Genomic DNA, 2,913 nt, shown 5'->3' on the forward strand with positions numbered 1-2,913 from the left:
ATCCCCGAAGAAGGTGGAGAACCAGATATCTTATGACATATTTTCCAGAGTGGGTAGGGGGACTCTGCCACCCAATGCCATACTGGCCTCGTCCCAAGGGGAGCCATTGCCTATATATCTTCCAGAGAGGGAGGGCAGTGGCTGAGCCGGGGAGACAGATTGTAGCACTGAGTCTTCCATGAGGCCATCAAATAGAAAGAAGGGGGCAAGGTTGGAAAAATCATTTTTCTCTGGACAGGTCTTTTCTGTTCTAAATTTAGCAAGATTACGGATGATTATTATTCCTTTCTGCGACGCTCGACTCCCTCTGACAGTCTCGGCAGCAGAACAGAAGGTCGAAGGGAAGGGTGGTGGCCAGCTGGCTTGCTCGTGTCATGCTTGAGTCACAAGCTGCTCCAGTGGAGGGAAACAATGCTACTGTTGGAGGTTAAATGTGAAGGACAATCTCTAGGGAAATAGCAGTAGTCACCAAAAAAGCATAGAACAAATAATAATAAAAGTGCATATACTCCTAGTATTTGAAATCAGATGGAGCAAAGGAAGAGGATGTTTTACAGATTCCCTGTTTTCCTCTGGCCCCAGCCTTCAACTCAAAACTGGGGAAATTCAGGACACAGGATGCCCTGTTGTTTATAAGGTACCCAGCAACAATGCACGGAACTGGATATTTAATTATTAAGAAACTGATGCTACATAAAGAAATAGTAGTCCAGGGCCATCCAGTGTCACCTACGGTTCCCAGAGGAAGAATCCTGTCTTGAGGGGTGTACGGGGCAGGGGTGCAGCTCTCCCTGCTCTGCCCTCTAGTGGCCGGGTGGCTCAACTCCAGCTGTCAAGGCACCTTTTCCCAGGGATCAAGAACAAAACAGCGGCGGACCCCGTGGCTCACTCGGGAGAGTGCGGCGCTGGGAGCGCCTCGGCCGCGGGTTCGGACCCTATATAGGGATGGCCGGTGCACTCACTGGCTGAGCGCAGTGTGGGCAACACCACCCCAAGGGTTACGATCCCCTTACTGGTCACAAAAAAGAACAAAATAGGTGCTTAGTAAATATAAAATGCCTTCATCTTTTACTATATGAGTAATTATAAATATAAATTTGTTAAAATCTCTAACTATTTCTGATGTCCTCACATGTTAGCCAAACATTGAATGTACATTTGTTCCATTGAATTTTCCACCTCAGCATGATAGTGGTTCCTTGTTTTAGTGTTGCGACTGCTTTTCCTTTCATTTTTGAAATTTAGAAAAATACACAAGGGGACTTTTGCTTCCAGAAAGATGGAGTAGAAATACTTTTTCCTGTTCCTCTCATTAAGTATGAATCAAAATCCTGGACATTATTTGAGGGGGTCTTCAAAAAGTTCATGAAAAGATTTGTATTATCTTTTAATTCGATTTTTCCATGAGCTTTTTAAAGTACCCTCATACACAAAAAAAGGTATGAAGACTCTGAAAGGTGGAGAAAAGAAGGCAGGTCAAGGACATCGGGACCCAAAGAATGAAACAGCAATGGGTTCCTCGGGTTTTCCTTTTGACTAATACAAGGGTACATCAAAAAATTCATGGAAAAATATAATTAAAAGATAATACGAGGCTTTCCATGAACTCTCTGAAGTATGCTCGTATATCCCATACATGGGGCTGGAGACGTTGTCAACCCAGAAACACAACAGGCACAAAGACAAAAAGAGTCCCGACAAAAGCTGGATCTCTCTAGTCAAAGGATGAGGAAAGGGGAAGCCTAGTAAGACAGGAAGCTTTTAGACAGTGACTGCTCTGCTCTATTCAAACACCAGGAAAGAAACTGCCCCCTCCTTTGCCCCCGTCCCTAGCAAAAGCCCTGTGGGGATCCTGGGCTTCCACACCAGTGGGGTTGTCATGAAGAACCCCAGGCCCTCTGCTGGGTGGCATGAGAGAAGGATGTATAACACACCTCAAATAATTAAAATCATACAGAGTGTGTTCTGTGACCACCTGGATTCAAACTAGAAATCAGTAACAGAAAAATAATGGGAGAAATCCCAAACTCTTGGAAATTGAAGTTTCAGGAAAAATAAAAAAATTCTATATTGAACAGAATAAAACAAATTGCAACATATAAAAATTTGTGGGACACAGCTAATGCCCAGAGAAATAAGCACTTATCCCAGAGAAATGAAAACTATGTCCACATGAAAACATACACAGAATTGTTGATAGCAGTTTTATTTGTGTTAACAAAAAACGGGAAGCAGCCAAAATGTCCTGCAATCGATTAGTGCTAAATCAAACTGTGGTATATCCACAGCACGGAGTATTTCTCAGGATTAAAAAAATAATGAACTGTTGATACACACAGCAACTTGGATGGATCTCAGGGGCATCAAGCTGAGCAAGATGGTCGCATACTGCATGATTCCATTTCCATAACATTTTTGTCATTTCAAAAATGTTACAAAAATCTATAAAATCTTATAATTTAAATAAAATTACAGAGTGGTGGTAGCCAGGAGTTAGAGGCTGTGGGGAGCCAGAGAAATGGGTGTGACTATAAATCTCTAGATAGTTTAACTAACTCGCTAACTAAGTTGAAGTTACACAGCTATAGGTGATGGGACTCGAGCTGCAAAAACATTGAATGTATCTTGTGTATGAATATAGGAACATTTCTTTATTGTATACAGACAGAAGGGTAATTTCTTGGTTGCAGGGTGTGTGCATTTTAAATTTACAAACTGGCCTCAAACTGGTATTATTAATTTAAATCCCCACATTTGCAGTGCCAGGTCCCCCATGGAGTTTCCTTTCGCCACATCCTCTCCTGTCCTTGATATTTTCAGGCTTTTTCATTTTTTTGCCTGTCAAATGGTTAATACTCTGTGTTTCATTTTTGGTTTAAAATACATTTTTGCATTTTCTGATCACTAATGAAG

The sequence above is a fragment of the Galeopterus variegatus genome, unplaced genomic scaffold, assembly GCF_000696425.1.
Source record: "Galeopterus variegatus unplaced genomic scaffold, G_variegatus-3.0.2 Scaffold15995, whole genome shotgun sequence".
In the NCBI taxonomy this organism is placed as follows: domain Eukaryota; kingdom Metazoa; phylum Chordata; class Mammalia; order Dermoptera; family Cynocephalidae; genus Galeopterus; species Galeopterus variegatus.